Source organism: Branchiostoma lanceolatum, chromosome 5 (assembly GCF_035083965.1).
Source record: "Branchiostoma lanceolatum isolate klBraLanc5 chromosome 5, klBraLanc5.hap2, whole genome shotgun sequence".
NCBI lineage: Eukaryota > Metazoa > Chordata > Leptocardii > Amphioxiformes > Branchiostomatidae > Branchiostoma > Branchiostoma lanceolatum.
Genome location: NC_089726.1, coordinates 8,738,060 through 8,761,361, shown reverse-complemented (window position 1 = coordinate 8,761,361; position 23,302 = coordinate 8,738,060).

Sequence of the window (23,302 nt, the reverse complement as noted above, 5' to 3'; positions counted from 1 at the left end):
ATGAGCCGAAGGAAATTCCCCAGCGCTCTGATAAGCACAGAGGAAATGGTTTTATGAAAACGCCGTGTCACACACATCCATCAAAGTGTACGTGTGTGAATGATCTGAATGACAGAGGAACACTATGCTGTTCTGGTGTGAGCCAAACTTGGAAGACGAAAACGCCCGAATTTTATACATATTCAAACAGCATTTTATTCCAACTTTCGCAGAAGTTACAACCTGTTGATTCAGTAAAGAAGACAGCTAGCAACGTCTTGTACATGAAAACCAGATTTTGAGAAACTAGTTAGAGATGCTGTCCTCGTTACAGCGCTAGCGCGCGAGTGTTTCTAGAGGGTGTAGAGGTGGGCTATTATGTTACGAAAACTGAGAATTGAAAGTCATCTGACATTGAAAAATATTTCCAGATCGTCATTGTTCATCTTTGATGAATGATCGAGCGTCTCTCTATTCTTCCATACGTGTTTTACATCATTGACCTCTATGAAAGCCTTGGTCTTTTTATATCAGTATACATGTATGTGAAATCCAAACACGTATAGAAACCCCAAAAGCGTTCGTAGATACTGTTATTATTTGATATTTGAACGCAAAGGGCAGCAAATTGGTGTTTACGGGGGCATCTTCAATGTTCATAATGACCTGAACCTTTACCTCGTTCTATTTCAAGCCACAAATAACGTATAAAGCACGTACCCTATTGCTATGATTAACATGTGATTTGAGCGCGCGTTAGAGAGGGCACATAAATTCTAGCTCATGCGTTTCATAACCAACCGCATAAGTGTTGCCAAGAAATCCTAATGGCTGTTTTAATGTGCTATTTTCCGACCTTGATTCTCTCAAGTTATAAATATCATACAAAGTACCCTATGATGAACATGTGATCTGATCGCGCGTAAGGAAAGGCAAGCAAATTTCAGCCCGACCAACCGCATAAGCGGACGTTCTTGTAGCGTTGCCAAGAATTTCTAAATGGCTGTTGTACTGAGGTATGGTTCGACCTTGACTATGGCCTAATCTGACCCCTACATATTTGCCCTTTCTCGTGACACGTCCCCGCCACAAGAGACCCAGACGTCCATTCCCAGTTTGCCCGCCAAACGCGCCACTATATTTAGACGTCGGCCTGTTGCCAATATTCAATGTGAGCTACGAGAGCTATATTTGGATCTCTCTCAATGTAACTAGTCTGAGAATTTCGCCGACATGTAAGTCGGAGGCTTGGTTATTTCCCACCAGTGCCATTACTGCTGCAGGCTCTATTTTTAACTGCTAACACAGGAGTGCGAATCGTGTCCATTTTCGGCAATTTCCGAAAGCTGTGAAAATTAAATTAGACGACGAGGCATTAGATGAATAGAATGCCTGGAGTCAAATGCACTCGTCTTCATTCATGAGCTACTCTGGTGTTGTGCGCAAGTGCAGCAATCCACAACCTTCACCTAACAGTTGGGATGCCTTCAGAAAATGGAAGGCCAGAAAACGTTATGAATTGCTATTGTTATTTATTTATTGATATTATTGTTTACTTTGTAGTGCCGAGTGGCTCATGGGCCAGCAAGTTCCCTTGATGTTTCTGTAGAAGGGTATATTTTTACAGGAAGGGGTTGCTAGCCTTTCTCGAACCCCCTCCCCCTATGACCCTTCCGAAAGACGGGAGCAGGTCCAACCGACATGTCCTTCCCAATGTATCTTGGCCGAGACCCAGAATTTCAACCGGGGTCTCCCAGTTAGCAACTTTTTAGACCCAGGAGCTAAACTATGAAGCTGCTAGCAGTTGAACTACATGGACATCCCACTATTTGATATACGTCGCTGTAATCTTGGTTAGAACAATAAAGATACCTTTTGGGTCATTGACTGGTCCGTAACATTTGAGCAAGTTTCTGATATTTCCTAAAAGGCTGAAGATATTTCAAATATAAATCCCGGGTATATAGTTATATAGGCAGAGTAGAGGACGCCAGCAATTGACCGACAAAAATAGTCCAAAACAAGAAAATGTCAAGACCTACGGCTAAATTCATGAGGTCAAATTCCATTGAAGTATTCCCCGAAATTCTTACAAGTGCACGGGACTCGCATGCTGTACCATGACATTCACGCGGCCAAGTTCATACCTCTGCGTACCTTGTGACAGATTCATTCGACATTCCATCATTCCCTTCACCATGTAAGGTTCCTGAGAAGCTCTTTGGCTGAGACCTTTGACCGTAACTTTGATACGGTCAATCCGAAGTAGGGCAGTAGGCACAACGTTGGAATAAGTAACCGGCCAGAAGTCTTCTCGCGCACTCCTTATAGAGAGGACTTTACTAACCATGCCCATAACACATCGCGATGATAACTTGTATATATTGTATCTACTCATTGGTCAAAGAGCAATGCGGTTCTAAACGATGGTTTTTGTTTGGGACATAAGTTATGATATGGCATTTCCGAAGCTGGCGATGATAACTTATATGTGTATCTACTTATTGGTCAAGGAGCAAGTGTGACTCTAAACGTTGGTATTTGGGACATGACTTTTATGACATTACCGAACTTGGCGACCTCCTCGCCATTTTTGAACTACACAACTCGGTCAGTGAACCCGGACTAGCTTCACCTTTTCAGTTCGTACCAGCTGTGTTCAAAAAAAGTTACTGCCGGTCTTTTACCGGCCATCGCCCTTTCCGCGGCATTGCGAAATGTCCTTCCTTGAGAGTATCTCGGTCGAGACCCAGGATTTCAACCGGGGTCTCCCAGTAGCAACTTATTACACCGAGGAGCTCAAGTATGAGGCTGCTACCAGTTGAACTACATGGACATCCCACTATTTGATATACGTCGCTCTAATCTTGGTTTAGAACAATATAGATATCTTTTCGGTCATTAGCTGGTCAGAAACATTTGAGCAGGTTTCTGATATACCCTAAAAAGCTAGCGGTATTACAAATATAAATCCCGGGTATATGGTTATATAGGCAGAGTAGAGGACACCAGCATTGACCGACAAAAATAGTCCAAAACAGGAAAATGTCAAGACCTACTGCTAAATTTATGAGGTCAAATTCCATTAAAGTTTTCCCCTAAATTCTTACAAGTGCACGGGACTCGCATGCTGTACACCGGCATTCACGCGGCCAAGTTCATACCTTTGCGTACCTTGTGACAGATTCATTCGACATTCCATCATTCCCTTCACCATGTAAGGTTCCTGAGAAGCTCTTTGGCTGAGACCTTTGACCTTAACTTTGATACGGTCAATCCGAAGTAGGGCAGTAGGCACAACGTTGGAATAAGTAACCGGCCAGAAGTTTTCTCGCACACTCCTTATAGAGAGAACTTAACTAACCTTGTCAATAACACATCGCGATGATAACTTGTATATATTGTATCTACTCATTGGTCAAAGAGCAATGTGGTTCTAAACGATGGTTTTTGTTTGGGACATAACTTATGATATGACATTTCCGAAGTTGGCGATGATAACTTATATATCTTATCTACTTATTGGTCAAGGAGCAAGTGTGACTCTAAACGTTGGTATTTGGGACATGACTTTTATGACATTACCGAACTTGGCGAACTCCTCGCCATTTTTGAACTACACAACTCGGTCAGTGAACCCGGACTAGCTTCACCTTTTCAGCTCGTACCAGATGTGTTCAAAACAAGTTACTACCGGCCTTTTACCGGTCATCGCCCTTTCCGCGGCATTGTTACATGTTACAAGCTTTTTACCCTCCAGGTTTGCAACTCTGAACAGGGAACCCGAATGGTTTTAGATCTTGCTGCAGATTTTTACTTGATCGTGGATGCATTTCTTGGTCCATGAAAGTCAAATTTACATGGCTTTTATGCCCCCTTCCTTGTGGCATTGTTGCAAGCTTTCTTTTCCCGGGTGCATGCCATTGTAAATAGAGCTTGAACCTCAATCCATGCCTGGGTTTTCTTTCGATTTTTAATTTGAACCTTCGATTGTGTGTGCGTGTGTGTGTGTGCGTGCCGTGTACATGTGTGTGTGTACATGTGTGTGTGTGTGTGTGTACATTTGTGTGTGTGTGTGTGTGTGTACATGTGTGTGTGTGTGTTTGTATGTGTGTGTGTGTCTGCGTCTGTATGTGTGTGTGTGTGTGTGTGTGCGTGTGTGTGTGCGTATGTGTGTGGGTGTCTGTGTGTGTGCGTGTGTGTGTGTGTGCTTTTTTCACTTGTCTCCCGATAGCCACAGTAGGGCAGTCAGGCAGCTAAACGTGGTGATTTAAGACAAAGGCGCGGGACCTTAATGCCCATTGCTAGCCCGGTGGGAAAAATTAGGGCGCTCTTTTAAGGTCAAAGGAGTCGTATAACAGATGCTGGAAGTGGCAAAGTTCACTGCCCTCTTACCTGGAGAAAACGTTTCTATAGATCTATTATACCGCAACATGAGCGTCGGCGCCGCCGGCAGAGGTCCAGATGGTGTCGGTGGCACGGTGAAGGTGTGCTACTTCCAACCACCGTTCGATTGACGTGCAACAGTATTCTCCAAGCAGAGGTTAGGCTCCGGCTTGTTTGGGACGTATTTTGGATGCATTCTTATCGGGCTTTCTATTTCGTCAGGTTTTCTTTTGCCCGCCAGCCGTTGGGAATTGGGTTTTTGGAATTACGTGAACAGCCGAGTACTGGCGAACAAAACGAAAACCTGACAAAATAGAAAGCCCGATAAAAACGCCTAAAATGCGTCCAAAACAAGCCATAGCCTAACCTCTGCTTGGAGAGTACAGGGACGTCTATTACATTACATGGACAGCGTGCGTGTGGTTGTTGGATGATTTTTCGCACAAAGATTAGACCCTCGCGATACGTATAGGTAGGCATCGGACTCTTCCGGAGAAACTTGTTGGTGACAATGTAGAGAATATATCGGGTGTTGTTGGGGAGCGGAAATTGGCAAGACAATTTGATGCCTTTTTGTTAAATTTTACGCACTAGATTAGACCCTCAAGATCCATAGGTGTCGGACTCTTTCGGAGGTAAAAAAAAAGAAGAAATTGACAAAATGGGTACACCGGTGAATGATTTGCCAGAATTCTTCTTCTATAGAATTGGTTGTGAATCTATAGTTCCATAAATAATCTATAGTTCTAAAGATCTATGAATATATATAGTAGATGCCAGATGCTGTACCTTGTACAAATGTTGTGCAATAAAGTCATTATTATTATCATAATCTATGTCCGGCTAAATCCTCTTGCAAATTACCGGTACCCCTCACCCCGTTTGGAAAATGTCTCCCTTTTTTTTTCTAGCAACCCAAAAAGCCCGGAGAAGGCTACGTGACTCTGTCGACTACCGTGATGACAAATGCAATGACGACAGTTGAAATTGCCCCAAACGATTAACTCACTAATCCGCCCTGCATTAGTTCAGATGAGATCCATGAATACGTGCTGACCGCTTTTCTACTCCTTTCGCTAGTGTCCATCAGAACCATTTAGGGTCTGAATTGCCCAAATAGGACAGATCATTTAGCAGGCTAGAGCAGGTGTAGGTGACCTCTGTCGACTCTTCGCCCATTTGGGTTGATTTAAAACACGTGGGACGGTGGCATGCTGGACACCAGATCTTGCCCGTTAATTCTTGTGACCGCTGAAAAAAAGTTTGCCTTTTGAGAGGGTGCTGTAAGAAGGTAAATCGTCACAACTATCAAAAGGCCTCTTGATACAATCTCTTTGCATAAATGAAGCTCTGTGACAAAATCCTGAAACGTTGATTGGTCTTGATTGAAAGTCACAACAGACGGTACGCGAACGGTGGCAGCGTTACGTGGACGCTGTGACCAGAATGATGCCTTGTAATTAAAGGACACAGAAGAGTGACCTGTTGAAACGACGCTGGCCGGCTTCTCAACACTCGCCGCTGCACTCGCGCTAAACGGCACGTAGTACATGAAGCACGTCAGATTAGCATACCAACTTTCAGCAACACACGACTCGGACTCTCCAAAGCGAGATGAAACAGCTGTGTAGGTCATCATGAACTAGTGATGTACCAGCTGGTGAAGAAAGAAGAGAGAACATCATCAGTCGATTGCCTTTAGCTTTGTTAGTTTTGATGTTCACTTTTGTGAAAAAAGTGACCCGGGGTAGTATCTTACGCGTGTTTTCAGGCTGTCTATACCGTTTTCTAGCTGTCCGCAAAGAGTATAAGATGCACACTACTAAAAAGAAACGAAAATCCACATTTCACTACTAGCTACTTTAAAAAGCATCATGCACGCTTCACCTCACTTCAGGACGACCAAAAGAAAAAGAAAACTTAAGACTGATCCTAACACATCTGCTTAAATATTTTTTGGGGAAAAAGAACCAGAGAGGCCCGACGTTTGATCATGGCAAGGAGGTCTATATAACCTCCTTGATCATGGTTATGCATGGTCTCCGCGCGTGTTCTGAGTTTTTGATGTGTTGCAAACTTGTTCTGAGGTGTCGTTGATTTCCCACGCACCTGTTTAGCTGCAGCTGGTACTGTGATTGTAGACTGATAAGAAGTCAGCTGTTATACATTCAGGTCGTTGACCTCACAACAACCTCTGAGAGTGATGTGTACGTGTGCTTTTCGGGATGCATGGAGGTTTTTCCTCACGACTTTGTTTCGACATATTTGGTACAAAGCTCCAACATACGACCATCCAGTTAACATATCGCAGGTATAAAGAAATAACAACAATCAGTGATTTACAACAATAAACTTATAACAGCGGTATGTATTATCAGGTATAACATTACCTGTGATATATCAGGATCGACAGCTATTTGGAAGAAAGGGAGGACATTCAAAAGCCAGGCTATCTCTTCGGGATCGATAGATAATGGTTTTAAATGCTTTTCTCTTTGATTCTTTGGTTCTAAAAAAAAAACAAGTTTGTCTTTATGAAGATGAAATGAATGTAGGAACCTTATCAGTCCAGAAGGCGCTAACGTACCACACACACACTTTGGGGAGCGAGCAACAACTGATCAAAGAACGCCAGGAGCTCAGCTGCGCATAGCTGTGTGCTGTTCCTGTGGGAAAGAACAGGTGACCTCCCTCAGCACCTCCCGTGTGTCGTCCGACGGTGCTGTCAATCAAATCACGACCTGTGCGGCAGCATTGTCCCAGAACGTAATAATGTGTATACACGGGACTCTGGGCGATCAGCCTGGCTGAATTGTTTGTATCTATCAATAACCAGTGGCAAAGTCAACTGTCAGCAATAACTAGACACCTTTTGACCCTTGGTAAGCATGGTACCTCGGTTACAATGTGTTATCAGGCATGTAACTGTTACAGGACTTGTTGTCATGTGGCTACAATAGTGTTCATCACGGTTTCTCAACTTGGATGTTTGGTCAACGATGCGCCAGAATTTCGTCCGCTGCATACAGTATCTTTTCTGACACCACATTTGGAAAATACAGACGGAATATCATCCTTACGTATGCCAACACGACCCATTCGATACGCTCTGTCCGGCGAAGTGCTTGGTGTGGCTCGGTGGGGCACAAGGCAACTTCAAGCTAGTCTACACACATATTGATCATCGCATAATAATAGAAAACAAGAAATTTTGCCGTCTAGGACAAATTTATCTCCTGCGAAAGTATGAATTAGCACATTATTATTGCTATCTAAGAAAGACATTGAATGATTGCCGCGCATCTAACGCCAACTCTCAAAATTCCCCCGTGTACCATAAGACTGTCGCATAAAAAGATACTATTGCAGCATCAGTAATTCCCAAGGTATGCACACTTCAGATATCCAGGTGTTCAATACACTCTTGAGAAGGTGTCGTGTAACGCCGTGTTTTGTTATTAAATGTGGTGGTCTCAGACTACCCGATGGAGTTATAAGAGTTGACGTTCCGTCCCAGTAACACTACTAAAGTTACCGGACACCAGGCACATGCATAACCTATATTTGTATCAGGGTTTGACCTAATGAACTACTTTTCTTTGGATGACACGGTTAACCCAATGATCGATATCACGTTGCGTGAAAGAGCCGGAATATTTATCGATTTCCGTTATCGTAAATTACTCGCTATGATTTTTCTTTCAGCTTTTGGCTGAGACGATTTTACGGTTTGGCTGGTCCTTCCACGGACGGGTAGTAATTTGGTGACATTTCTGTATTGACCTTTGGTCATTAATAACTGTATGTGTATCGTTTCCCAAATTGATCTTTAATCAATGTCAACTTCATTGAAAAGTGATTAAAACAGCTGGGATCTAGAGAAATGTACGTTTGTCAGGACTCAATGACTCGTTACGTTTCAGTTTTGTAAATAACAACAACAACACACACACACACGCAAACAAATTTCTCTCAAGTGGCTACAAATTTCTGCAAATTTATTCACTGCACGCTGTAATGACAATTATGATTTATCCCAAGCTGACTTGATATTATTCATAACCCATGTACGATCCCAGGGGTCCTCTGGTAATTATTGATTCCCCCCTGAAAATACACTACATTAGGTCACAGGAAATAAATGTTATGGATGACATCCACGCACGCATTGATTTTCGCATGATTTCGAAAAAAGAAAACACCAAAAAATTTCTTTCCCCTCCGCCTTGATTGTCAAGTTGTAGTAGTGAGCTCAGGTAGCCATGAGTGTAGTTGTAGAATTGACGCTACTGTGGTAGCATCGAGCATAGTTATGATACTAGATTCTAGACTACCACACTAGTGTCACTTTCTGCACTTCTTGAAGACAGAAATAAAAGACTGCTGAGGATGGCATCCATGGAACTTACATGCTGTGGCCTTATCATGTAGATTTGTTTGGACATATTCCATCATCTTAGTATGACAGTGTTCCAGAAAAAAATGACTCGGGGTGACAGTTTTGCCGTAGGGTCATCCTTCTCGTATGACATGTCGTCATATCACGAATCACGTAAAAATAACCAAAACATTCAGGGCACAACAGCTGTATTTTGGTTTCGTAAATGTTGCGACTTTTTCCCAACTAGCTGTTGCCATGGTAACGTGACGGTGGTTCTACGTAATCCCTTGATCAGCGCTCCATCACTAATCCCTTCTAATTATATCCACTTCGGCCTGGATGATGAATTGCGCATAAATCTGGTGAAACGAGAGAGTGGTGTTGCCCCTGCTTCACTAAAAATAATGGCATATATTTTAATCACATACCAATTACGTGTTCTACTTTAAGGTCGTTGAACCCCTCTTTCATTCAGAGGCGTTGATTTGATAATGAATGCAATTTAGACCAGAGAGTTATCTAGGGACCGTTATTTCTAATGTAAGCTCTAGAGAATTCGATCTAGTCGCCGTGACTGTTGGTCGTGTGTAGCTGCTGTCATCACCAAAATTGTCATCCTCAAGGTCACACGAGTAGAGCTACATATGACAGTGGTGAGCGAGGGAGCAACCGAACGAACGCCGATAGAACACGCTTCAAAGCTCGTCACGTCTGAAATGACGCACTTGAAGTAGTTAAATTTGGTCGCCATGTCTATTTTTTTCCATTGATGAACTCACAGACCTCGAAACTGGAGTGCAATCAGAAGTCACTGCCGCTGTCCCACCGTTGCTTGCCTCAGCTTTGATTAGAAACAGAAATCTTTATTGACACAACAAAAGTACAGCGACTTTCGTAAGGTCTACTACATCTATACATACAAACAGTCAAGTGGATACACATGAATTAGCCTATACATAAATGTATATGAATAGATATGTGTAAATAAACACGTTGAATCAAATGTATCATTTATACATTTAGTTCTCAGGATCTATGTCTAACTAGCCCGTCTATTGGTCCAACATGTACAGCCTCTACCAGACCCTTCTGCTGGATAACTAGCTGAAACTGTCTAAATAGAGAGAATTTTTCCGGCTAGGCGAGCTCGACATGTCTCACATAGCGGGCCAACTTCTCAGACAAAATACTCCACCTATTTTTAAAATTCTACTATGTTTTCAGCCTGCAAATGGTCTGGTGGAGGGGACTAGACAATGTACAATAAAATGGCACACTGAAATTTATCAGACACTCTCTAAATTGGAAGCAGATGACCTCTTCACATGACTTTCACTCTGATACGACTGTTGTTGATAAATCTGTAGAGGCCGCATATCATTAATTATATCCAAGTACATGTAGGTCAGTGCGATTCTGTCATTTTTACAGGCTGTTGAACTGTATTAACCTCACGCCATTGCTGGATCATGGACGCCGGGGTAGTATTTCTTTAGGCGAGGATTTCTATCATGTAATTGTATTAAAACTATACATGTATATATACAAAGCATTAATGATCACATGTCAAGTATGTAGTTCAATTTGCTCATTTTTGTCCATTAAAGAGAATTCTAGAATAGAAGATGACAGACAGACATGTTTTTTTATTTATTTCTTTACGGATACGTTTCAGGTATGAGAATTTTTCGTGGTGATATCAGATAGCAGCGGTGATATCAAGAAATGGAACAAACACACAGAGAAAAGGTCACCTGTCGCCTCCTCACATGTCTAGTCGTGAGACGCAAGGCATAACACCCACAGGTGAACAGGTTAGAGCTGCTTTATAGGATAAGACCGGCTCAGACCATATCAGTCTGGCTGTTACCTTTCTGCCCACGGACCCGAACATGTGCTCATGATATGACAAATTCATTCATATCATAAGCAGCCTACACTGTCATGACCTGTTACGCGATGGAAAAAATACAAGAACCAGGAAAACAGATCTAAATGTCAGTAATGCCAAATAGCAGTTACTCAGTTATGGAAACGGTCAGACGTTCCGGGTAGCATCCAGTGACACTGAACAAGATCTGTCGAGCAGCAGGTTTTAACCACGAACTACCTGAAACGTCTGACCATTAATTTCAATTTCCAAATTGTATCCAGTTGCTTGAGTAACTGGTTTTTGGCGCATCTTATTTCCTGGATGTCAAACCTTCATCGACGCAAATGTCAGCACACCCTGCAAAGGTGAAGTGAAATGGCAAGACGGAAAGCTGAGATTACATGTAACAAAATCTTCTTGCCCGTCTAGGGAAAACAGGTCATGTATGCCAGCATGTCTCTTGTTGTAAGCTGCGTGCGTACGTACACTCCGTACTGACGCAGGTTGCGGCAAGTGCTCCGCACGTTGCAGCTTGCTGATCCATAGGTGACCATGGATGAAGCATCACTCTTGCTAATGCCGTCTTTGATAAGACTACTCGACCCGTATGGACACACATGTGCGGGACCCGTGTTAATATCTGTTCTGGTCGTTGGGGGGACACGATAGAACTAAAGATGGAAATTTTCCCTTTTCTTTTTACCAGAGGTTGCCACAGTTCTTCGACTACTCAGCGACCAAATATTCAACAATTATCTAACGTTTTGTGTTTTTTTTGTCATTTAAATAATACTTTTTGCATCGTCTTCTGATTATGAAATCAATGGTCACACCAATCCAATTTTGGTTGCTGTACTCAGCGATCGCCGTCTAGAAAGACAGTCTCTTGCAAGGAGTACACACCCTTCAATGGAGGGACAGGACAAAATGTGACAGCAATGAACGTATTTTCATCACAAGATTGACATCCAGTAATGTAGGTGCATCCTAAAGGTGGAAAGGGAATGACAAATTGAGTGTAAATACATTTTTTTGCTAATAGCCAGAAAAACAACCCGGGGCGTCGTGCCCATGCGGCATGACGCATGTGCTCCGACAAGTGTTGCCCGCACGTTGCATCTTTGTGGTCCAAACGTGGCAATTACTTAGAGTTGCAGAAATCGCGTCTAGCTATCTTGCGCTGCGCGGGCAACTTTATCAAGCAGCACTCAAAACATGTATGGACGCATGGCCAGTAAAGTACGTCCTTCAAGGGGTCGCAGGTCCTTCGAAATAGGACTAAATTTAGCAAACGTTTAACTGTGTTGTGTCTATCTTGTTATTCAGTGAAAGATTTTTGAAAGAACTTCGTCAAAAGAATGATAAATAACTTTTTACTAGATTTAGCTCAAGCTCTCCTAGTGTCCTCTTTTTTCTAGCTTGTCTTTCTGTGAGATGGCCTCTGGTCGGTGTCTTTTCCCTAAGACACCAGAAGTAGAAGAAACGAGCGAGAAAAAACGGCGTGTAAAAACTACTTTCATACAGCAACAAGTACACTACGCGTGCCGGCAACGCACGAACGTGAAACTAAATGAAGACCATAACATTCGCCTCATCAATTTCATCAGCTTTCCTGCCATATTACAAGCTCCAGTGAACCATAATTTCTACATCAAGAGAGCCACAACACAACTACCTAACTACGTATAATGAGTAGGCGCAAATTTGATCGCAAGTGCCTTCGATGTTTAGCCCTGTGTAAATAGGATTTACGGTTGTCAAGGAAAAGGGATATATCAGTCACCTTGGTGTACCGAAGGCTCTACTTCAGGCCTTTTTGCCGCGAGTAGTTGCGTAAAAGCAAAGAGTGAGAAAACATGTCGACACTATAGAAATACACAGACCTTGTTCATATTTCATTTTCTTTTTAATTTCTGACAAAATGAGGAAATCAGGCACGCCATTTTACACATCAACTCCTTTTCTCATCTCCTTGCTCGTCCTCACCCGCTGTACTCGAATTTTCTTCGCTCTCGGTCGTGTATTACACGTGGGTGGGGGTGTATGAGCGTGGATCATTAGTAGAACCTACGTTTACCGCGTACAATGCAGATAAGTGGCGCTCTGTGATTCAGCTTCAAGTGAAAATCGCAAGCCTCCACTCCAGAGAAAAGAACCCCGGAGGGCGCGACAGTGAATCGGGCACCACGGGCGCCATTCCCCCTTTCAACATGTGCTGTTGTTTTAAAACCATGCTACCTGTGCGATACCGAGGTACGTTATCCTTTGGTTGCTCTTCGTTCAGCGTCGCAACAACGTTGTCATCTTTATTCACGTTTGAATATTGGCGCACGATGCGTGCCTTCCACCGACGGCTGCACATTTACATTCACAGACGATTGCTTTTTTTTCTGTTTTTGCGCAAAGATATCACATCCAAGTTCTGCCCATATTTGGAATAGGGTGTCCGCGTAGGAGGTGTCAAGACAATTTTGGTACCTCTACTCAGTGTTTCACCAATATATCTTTCACATAAACACATATTGAAAAGATGGTTCTAACCATGTTCCTATCCTCACCCTCCCATAAAAGAAGCAAAATCTATTTTGAACACTCGAGGCTTGATGAGAAAAATCAAAACAATGCTACATAAGTCAGTGAAAAATTCATGTTAATGCTGTGCAATTTGTCAATTTCATCATTACCTCCTTCAGAGGTCAACATCGCGGACAAGATTGGAGGAAACATAAATGTTTTTACAATGTCTGTAAGTACCTGGACGCCGCTCTTTGATAAAAATATTGGTCTATCATATCTAACTCTGTCGTCCCACTGCCTGTCAAAGATTCGCTGCGGCCATTTGATTGAAAACGATCATCTCACTAGCCTCCGATGCAGACTCCTCCCGGCTTTTCATTTTCAAATGACAGTTTTTATACTATTACATTTTTTTCTTATTGCTGGCCGGCCAGCAATAAGAAAAAAATATGTAATAGTATAAAAACTGTAACTTGAAAAAGAAAACAGCCGAGAGGACTCTGCATCGGAGGCTACATCTCACGACGTCATCTGTGTATCATCAACGTTGTTATTTGCCCCAGTCAACGTGCGTATGTTCATTGCGGAGGTTGGCAGAACGCTAATGTCTGAATCTCACACCGACAACAGCAGATAGTAAGAAGAAGATATTATTGTTAGTGATGTATTGGAGAGGTCTGTGGCTTTCAGTTTACCGTAAAACTGTAACTTGTGTCATGTACTGTGTATTGTAAGGTTTTAGCAACCTCAAATAGTATCTCAGTGTATTTCAAATCATCTTTTTTTGTCTAACACAGCATTTCAACGCCACAGCTCTGTGTCATAACCTTAAATTGGGGCATGAACTCCAGTCATACTAGGGTCTTATAACACAGGTCACCATATAAGTATGACAGGTCGTCATTTTCTCGCTTACGAACTAAGCCACTCACGACTTATCGCCACTACGGGCTCTCAAATGTCAAGTGGCAATCACTGAGATCTTGTGAATTGAAGTACCCACTGCGTTGTCACGATGCGTCATTGAAGTCAAACCCAAATAAGACAGAATCTAGTGTTAATTTTTAGACTAGAATAGTCACATGCTATATTGTTACCCATTGTCTGTCCGTCCTTTCATGTTACATGTACTTATTATTAGCCTACGGGCAAGAACTTGCAATAAACTTCAATTGAAATTTGAACAGGCGACGAGATAGCACAGATGGGCAATACTCTTGAACGGTGATGTTGCAGCTGCCGCTGTGCAGTGTAGCAGGAATAGTATCAGAAATGTCCAAGCTGTATGTACCTGTATCTGTATCTATGTAGCCGGTATAACAGGCCCTCGGTCTAATATGCCAGCTTCGCAGGCACGCGGCGCTGCAGCAGCTGGTTCTATTACACTGAACGACCTGTCACACCTAACCTTTGCGCGCCTGACTGCAAGCATTGTTTAAAGCTATCTAGTGATGACGCTCCGATAGTACTTGATGGTAACGAGTTCCACTCTATAGCTACGATATCCCTGGTAACTGTGAATCCAAATAAAGTCAAGTCAAGAAAGCCTAGAGTTTAAGGTCATCCTTAATCATCCCCGTCAGATTTCTTGCCGCGAAAAAATGTTTCCCATTCATAATCGTTCGTGTAACCGATATTGACAAAACTGACAGCAAAACCGAAGTGCAAGGCGAAGAAACCAAGAATTTGTGTAGTTTACACAGGTTGTTGAAACAAATAAACTGAATGATATGCCAGAGCTGTTAGCAGACCATAGGAGTACAGTTTTTAACCTGTTGCACACCCCTATGGTCCGCTAACTCCTGGTAGAGACTGGGATCTGTGTAACAACAGCAACTTCGTGCATCTATGCATGTCGCAAAATCTAATCCTCTCCTGGCCTTTTTAAAAACATTTTTGTGTTTACCATCTTAACTTGCATATGCCTGTTTAGAAATCCAGTTTTTCTTGTCACCTTTGAACAATGCACGTATCACATATACATATACTACGATTTATTGCAATATACAAAAAAGATACATGTAATACACTGTAGTGGCATGCTCAAGCAAAGTGCTTATGTTAGCGGCATGTCATATACAATCAATAACATAGCCACATGAACCGAGACAATGAAACTAAAGATCTACTACTTCTATATGTTGCCTGGGCCTATTTAGATACTACACGTGATTTCCTCAACTAAACACGACTGCGCAAAAAAAGTTATTTCACCTTTAATTGTCCCTAGTCATGTCTGGGCTGGCAGACTGCCCGTATTAAAACTCTGTGGAGATAAAATCACATGGCGTATCTCTGACGTTTTTTTGTGGTTTATCGATCTTTCCCGCCCGTCTGGAGTTGCTGCCAGGTCCAGGCCCATTAAAGGCAAAGATGATATGTTATATGATCCATGCTAGCCAAAGTCGAGAGGCAGACTGAGAAATCACTACTTGTTTATGTAAGCTTTGCCGCTAGGATCAATTTCTGAGAAGACACAATTGTAATTCCTGGGAAAACAGCCACGCTATGCATAATCCCTGATCAATCAGTACTCTGAGCACTTGCGTAAGTGGTGTTTTCACCCTTGCACGTTTGTTTAAGCTGAAACACGAGCAATCACACCTGATACCTATACTCTACAACTGTAACGTCAACGCTCTGGTTGAACCTGGACTTGAACATGAACGCTTAGGCTGAATAGCTTAGCCATTAACAATAGCCATAAATAGATAGATAAACGCTTAGACTGTTCTATCAAAAGGAACTGAAGAGGGTCCAGAGATGAGAGATCGTGTAACTAAGCCTCTTGCGTTTTATTTAAAAGAAACTTGTAGTCACTCCCTACAGCCTTTATGAAAGACATCTATTTTAAAATGTTTGCCCCAACGAGCAAAGCTCGAGTCACACAAAAACACTACTTAACATACATGTGTATGTTTTCCAGTGTTTGGATTCGGACTCTTTTCGCTTCTTGGAATGTAAGAGCAGACAGGTTTTGTTATGAAAGGTTTATATCAAAGCACATGAGAAATGTGAACTAGTCCGTATATAACGCAATATCTCTGTTCTCGATATCAGCACGTTCTAGTCTGCGTGAGTGTGGATCATTTAGCGCCGGCGCGTTTCTGTGTCGTGGGCTTAATAAATCTCTCACGTTTTATCCCTCGCGTTGGGTTTGCGTCATTTCAGTTGAGTCCTTGTTTTAATGGTTCTACATCGTGTCTGTACCAGACTAAAGAGGATCGTGTACACGTGAGAAGCAAGGCTTAAACCCCGAAGGTATCGATTACTATACAAGGGCTGTCTGATCGCCTGTTGCTGTCCTTGGTGCTGAAGCGCCTTCCACTACTTCAAACCCGCCACGTGCCTTTGTACACATTGAAATGTAGGGCATTGCGTTTCACCTGTCCGTTGTAAAGCACAATAAGTCTGTGGGAGTCTGGAAAGTCTCCCTCAGAAATCAAAGATGAGAGATGATTGACAAAGAAATAAATACAAGTCTTGGTTTAACTGTATGTGTGCGGGAGGGAAGGGATTTTCTTACAAATCAAAATGCGAAAGGTAGAAAGACTATAAAAACTACTAGCCCCAATGGCCCCTGATAAAGGTTCACAGCGGTATGCAGCCATTCCTAAGTGCCAATTCATCTTGAAGACTAAAAGCAATTCGTCTATCCCATGACAACCCCGTAACAAGGACATACCTTGTCCTTGGACATGAGATCTCATCCTTCTTAGCGTAGGAAAAACCGACAGTTTCCTAGAAGATAACACCCACGGGAAGAATTTGCCTAATTTCTGTGGGCGATGATGATCGAGTGTAGCGAAAACAACATGTAACAGTGACCTACGTACGCATCAGGAGATCTCTAAACGAGCCTGGTTGCTACACTCATCGCGTTATACAGGACCCTTGGGGGCAAATCTTCTTTCAAAGAAGACCGCGAGCCAACAATCATAGTAATCTCAGATCGCGAGTGTAAAGTAATAATGTGTAAATGTCTCGAAGCATCAAGATGTGGAGGACAGCCAACAGAATGGAGATATAATTATCACGCTATCAGTTGCCGAAGATAAGCTGATTATTTGTCACACAGAGAGTTCTTGGAACTAGCCCACTCCACGCCTCCACGGTGCCCGTGGGTCTCCCCATGATGAAGTTCCATGAGGGAACACTTTGCATCTGTCATGTTAAACTTTAACGTGCTCTGTTACAGACACGACAGACATGGCACAAGCTGTGCTGACTCCTCGAGCACGATTAAGAATCACGGCTGTTAGATTGAGGGTTGATCCATTCATGATAAAAAAAATTCGAATCGGCCGGCTGGCCGCTTTTCAGTGATGTCACGATGTATCGATGGAAGAGGTGAAGGTCAGGCAAAATATCTTGAGTCGAGATGAGTTCTACAATAAGATTATGACACGTGTTGTGAAAACGAGTATGTCTTGAAGAAGACAAATGCGAATAAAAAAGAAAGGAGAAAAATTGTCAAGCCATTCCCAAAGGGATAAAGCCATAAAGCTAACGCCACAGACAAGCCATATGGCACACCCACCCACTGAAGTTCACGGTAGCCAAGTTCTTTGACATTCTGTCGCGCATTGCAATCAATACCACCTCTTGCACGATCCCTAGATACGTTATCCTTCCAACACGTCGCTGTGGGTGGTTGCTCGAACGTTACAGGCTCTGCTGATTATAGGTCTTGTGCCTACAAAACTTCAACAGATTTCTAGCTGTCTAGTGCTTTCTTACCCGAAATGAGGTGAGAATCCCAACACCCGGGTCCCTGAGGTAGATAGACTGTCGTCTATAGACTCCGGCGAAGAGCCTTGATTAGCCTTCGAGTGGCTTGTTATCTGTTAATGATGACTCACCTATGAATGAGTAACTTTGTAAACAGCCAATTACTTCGTAGTGGCTCCACAACTTTGTGATTCTTCTTCACGAGGTGTTTCATGCAACGCCTTGATCAGGGATGAAAGAGTTGACATTGTTTTCGTGCTGTGTAATATGTTTTTTTTCTTCATGATTAGGCCACGTTGAATTGCTTATATGGATGACATTCCTGCTCGCATCAATTTTCGTCAGTTTCCGACAAAATGGATTATGACCATGCCGTAAAGCGTACAAAGAAACTACAAATGAAAGATGAAATGCCGAAAATTGCAGAAAGTACGGTAAACGGTACGGATATTACTGTCGTGCAATGCTTCTTTTCCTATATCGATCTGTCTTTGCAGTCTCCAAGCAGACCCAACGGTTACACAGACCGTATCCAACTGGCAGAAGGAGTTTTTATTACAACCCGACGGTGTCTGACAACTTCTCTGGCTGACTGGAGCTTCTCTGGTTAGCTTGTGCGACTTTTGCACCGTGGAGATCTGCTTGGAGATTAGTAAGCGTGCACAAAATGCATTTCGAGCCCAGAGCGATGTCTTCCAAAGTCAAAAGAACAAAAATTGAAGAGTTTAGTGCTCTCTCTGTGTGTTTGTGTGTGTGTGTGTGTGTGTGTGTGTGTGTGCTCATGTGTACCATATTTTGTCGCACGCTTGCATACATTTTTGTGTGCCAATCACATCAATATGATAAAATCAGTAACGTACGTTCATCCATTTATCTATGGATCAACTGTGGAAGTTAGGTGACTGATTTTGCCTGAGAAACGTTGTATCATTTGGCACTTTGGGAAGGAATTTACAAAAAAGGAAAAAGTTGAAATAGAAGTAGGGAAAGGAAGTTTTCGGGCCAATTTGCAACATTGTCCGATTGTTTAGAATTTCCTTTTTCATTTGGCGCCAAGGAAACCAAATATCAGCTGTTCGGGCTTCCAGTTCGATCGAACACGAAATCGATCGAATGTTCGAACGTTCGATAAACAGAACATCTTTTAACCCCCCGCAAACTCATAACGGTTCCCCGGTCAATGTTTTGGGTTTTCCTTTTTCATGGAGGGCTTTGTTTTGGTGCGAATATCTTGCCGTTCCTTGACGAAGGATGCAAATTGCGGTGACGTGGATCTTCATCTTCATCGGGGCTGCCGCCCGGTGTTTTACCATGCAGCAAGAGACCGGTGAGATTACTCTGTTCCTGTGATTCTTACAAACCCAATGTTCACAACTGCCAGTTGTATCACCATGACCATGATGACTGTATACGTTACTTATAAGCTCCAAGCAGATCTATCGGTGGCAAGTCAGTATCGATATCAAAAGGGTCAACCAGTATCCAAAGCCACCGGAGATCTGCTATCACTCAAGAAGGAGCATTTCTTTTGAAAAATGGTGATTTGGATACTGGCTGGTCCTTTTGATACTGCCTTGCCACCGATAGATCTGCTTGGAGATAACATTGCTTGCGGGTTAAGTTGGGACAGTGACAAGCGGATCCGGTCTTATCACTATATTCTGATGAATTCAAGAATATCATACAGAGGCAAAACGTCCTACGAACTTTACATGTCAACGTTCAAAGTCAGCTTTGGCCCAACCAACGAATGTTACAATGCACAGGAAGGAAATAAGTGTTTCTATGAAAACAAGGCAATAACGTATCTGATCAGACTGATGACTTTTACGTTCTATCTCTTGTTTGTACGCACGTTGATATTAACGGATCTAGATATGTTTCCGGGGACATTCACCCCGTCCGAGGAGGCTTATATCCGTATCATGTATACATGAAGCATATCAAAGTTCAATAACCCTTATAGAGTGTCTTTGACCTGCTAAGACATCGCCGTTCTAAGATCCGCAAGGTCGTCACATGTCGGTTCTAACATGAGGGAACTATGTAATAATGATAGATGAAGGAGGTAGGAAATTCATGTTCTTAGATTTAATTATATGGTCATTTTCTTCGGTCTCTCGGCAGTAAAGGTCGTCCTCAAAGAAGAAGATGCGCGTATGTAACGTTCCTAACAGCTTTAAGTCGTGTGACCGGAAAGAAAAGAGGTTGTCAAGTAATTACAATAATGATAAGGTGCTGTTTTACAAAGTTGTAAGTAATAACTGATATTACACCTGGACGTCAGTCTTTGAAGACGAAAACGTGCATGATTATGAAAAATGGACACTAGGCTGAAAAAGAAAACAATTTGGAACAGAGCTATCTGAAGGTCACACAACTTTACCCACGTTACCTCATGTGGGTGTCTACGCATGTTTTTGATCTTACTGTTTGCGGATGTAAATCAATGACCTTCCAACGTTCGCGTGGCGGGAAATCTCTTAGACTTGCTTCGACAGATTTATGAGCTTATCCCACATCATCCTCGGAAACATTTTAGGGAAAATCCTTAGTCTCAGACTGCGTCTGCTAGGACACAGCCTCGACTGCACTGGGTCGGTAGCCTCTACCAGGCTCCATAGGTCGCAAACTCCCAGTCCGTCTAACACCTCTAACATATCTGTCCATTTGGCCAATTTCTACTATTTTTCAAGCCGTGGTAAATTGTTTTTGCGTCTTTATCTCTAGCTTAGCTGCTTGAGGAGTGTTTTTGCTTGTTACATGTTGTGATGACTACCACCTTCCTAGTATTAGCCTGGAGCCATCAGAACAAAGCAGCTACATGTATGCTCATCAAAAAGACGGCATCAAACAGCCGCTAGAGGCGTTAAGCGTGGGTTAGCCTGGGTGTCATCCTATTTCTACCGGGGCTCCTACATTCGCTATCCTAAAAAGGGTAGCGAATGTAGGAGCCCCGGTAGAAATAGGAGGAATGTAGGAGCCCCGGTAGAAATAGGATGACACCCAGGCTAAGCGTGAAAATACATTAAGCAGTTCAAACCACACATCTTTATTTTGATATTGCGGTTCTAAATTTTCTATAATGGGTTGTATGATGTCCAAGGGTCGGTGGCTACTCATCAAACCAAAGAAAGCGGCGTGCTAAAATTGTACTGGTTTTGTTCCTTCGTGAATGTTCATCCATCCTGGATCTATTAGCTGCCCAATCGATGGAAGGTTACTTGGGTTCGCGGACGCAGGTGGATCAGTGTGTAGCCGCTCATTGTGGTCATTACTGGAACCACGGCATGCCCGAGCTCCGAACTCATCACAGATGGCGCCCTCTGGCACTGCCCTCCGTCCACACCTTCTCACCGGTCATGTTTCCCCCCCAAAATCCGTAATGATACAACCGTTATGAATATATCTGAAGCTGTAACCTTATATATGCTGTGACGGGCTCTCTGGCAACATGTTGTTTTGAAACCAATGCTATTGCTGATTGCTACCCCGGGCAAAGCGATCTGAAAATTACATTTACCTGTAGCATTATTTCCTTTGGAGTACATGTAGCTCCTATGGCGACGTTTGTATTGAAGTAACCCCGAGATATACAAAGAATGGCAAGGTTACTGGAGGTAAGCAATTGTTATCTCCTTACGTGAGGTCGTTAGCCCTACGGAAAGCTTGCCTGCATGGAACCGTTAGCTTTATGGACTTTTCACACGCTACGACCTAATTACGCTGATTTCATTGTCGAGAATCCTCTCCACACAAAACAGGGAAACTACAAAGTAACCAGGAAAAGTAATTGGTGGGTGGATAGCAAAACAACAGTGATTACTGTACTTTTTGTTGTAAATAAGGGAGTCGGGTTCCATTGTTTTTAACACATGCAATGCATGCGCATGTACTGTACGGAAAATGTATATCTAACGTTGGTGAGAATCGTTAGGAAATGTTAAACAAAGAACTGAACAAACGGAAAATCAATCCTCTTCCTCCATGACAAAGAAAAAGAAACAACTATAAAAGCGTCGCTTGGCGTGTGCAGAAAGGTCGGTGCCCTAGGACACGTACGCTTCAACTACAGTTTACAGTCAACAGGGCTCGTAATGATGGTTTGAACGTACTTTACTAAAGGTTTCGGCATTTCGGCCCTTGATGACTTCCGACAAATCTTCCACGCTCCGTTTGCTGTTCGTCCTGCCATTATTCAATTATTCCAGTTAACTAGAAGGCAGTGACCTCGGTGCGCATTTGCTCACTTGTGTAGAAGAACAAGGCAAAAATTCTGAAGCGTATATCTTATCTAAAACCAAGTGAACTAAGAGAAGTAAAGAAACTTTCTTGTGAGGGGGGGGGGGTCTTCTTCTGTTCACACTTACAGGGCTCATTTAACCAGACCTCTCATTATCAGGAGGCAATTTCTGATGCGGAGTGCATCCGTCTATGAAAGGTCGATGGCCGGTGTATTTACTTTTGGCCACGCCCTCTGGAGGCGAGGTCTTTCATTTGACAGTGTAGTCGCGGAGAAATGTCACGAATAACGTCACTACTACACATCATTCACACACAAATGCGTTGCTGGAAATTAATGCAGGTGATGTACGTTTCAGTACAAAATATTGTGAAACAAATTCGTATATTTCCGTGGCTCTACTAAGCCCGTATGACGCTCAGGAAAGGATATTATCAAGGCTAGAAATACTGGGTGCCCGTTTTATGCACCCAAAAGTGGAGCTGTGCACCTAATTTTTGGCTGTTGGCGCACCTAGATATTTGTGTAGGTTTTGCTGATATTCTACTTTATCTATGTCGTCCACCCATTTTTTTTTCTGTGCCTCGAAATCTTTAGGTAAGGCACCGGTACATCTATTCCCAAAAATGAATTTCGAGCCCTGGTCCTATGGACTATTTTAGTATTTATTGCAGAAATATGATATCTGATGTCCGTAACGACTAAGTACTGGAGAGTAGACGGTCTGTCTGTGGTACTGAAACAGTACACATTAGCGAGATATATCTGTCTGCGTCCCGTATATCTAAATACGAGACGAAAACGTTTGACATATCTAACGCAGTGCAGCCCGCCTGTCTGACCCAGTGACCAAACGTTATTGATTCCACATAGATTTTTTCCCAGCGACCTGTTCATCTTCCTCCGTCCAGCTCGCGCGGATTGGCATCTCGGCCATTATAGTAAGTAATGGCGAGGCCGTGCCTTAATTGCACGGGTTTAAAAGAACAAACAGGGGGGTAATTGCGCTCAGTGTGGTGTCAAGTCCGGGGCATTTAACCCGCAAGTGATTTAACGCCCCAGCTTCTTCAATCGTCAATGCAAGTAGGCCTATCTACACCAACATTTTGTAGGGCTCAATCGATCCAATACCCACAGGTGTTTTCTTGTGCCATGGACACCTGTCCGTATTGGTTCCTTTTATGTATGCAAG